Genomic DNA, 354 nt, shown 5'->3' with positions numbered 1-354 from the left:
TATATATATTATATAAACTTGAAGAGTAGTATTTCGAGCCAAAACGAGTCGAACACGAACGAACACATCTTAGTTCGTGTTCAGCTCGTTAACTTATCGAACAAAATTAATGAGCCGAACACGAGCTTCTTAAAGAGCCGAACACGAGCTGTTCGCGAACAACGAGCCGTTGTGACAGCCTTAGTAGTTCAGCATTAAATCTAAGTTGAAATATGATGATATTCGTGATTTGATTTTGGCCGAGGAGGTGCGCGGGAATGATTCTGGCGAGCCCTCGTGTTCAAGTTCGGCGTTGAATGTTGATTCCAGAGGGAGATCACATGATAGGAACTCAAACAGAGGAATATCAAAATC

This window comes from Phalaenopsis equestris, unplaced genomic scaffold, assembly GCF_001263595.1.
Source record: "Phalaenopsis equestris unplaced genomic scaffold, ASM126359v1 Scaffold000421, whole genome shotgun sequence".
In the NCBI taxonomy this organism is placed as follows: Eukaryota; Viridiplantae; Streptophyta; class Magnoliopsida; order Asparagales; family Orchidaceae; genus Phalaenopsis; species Phalaenopsis equestris.
Note: the sequence above shows the minus strand (reverse complement) of the source record.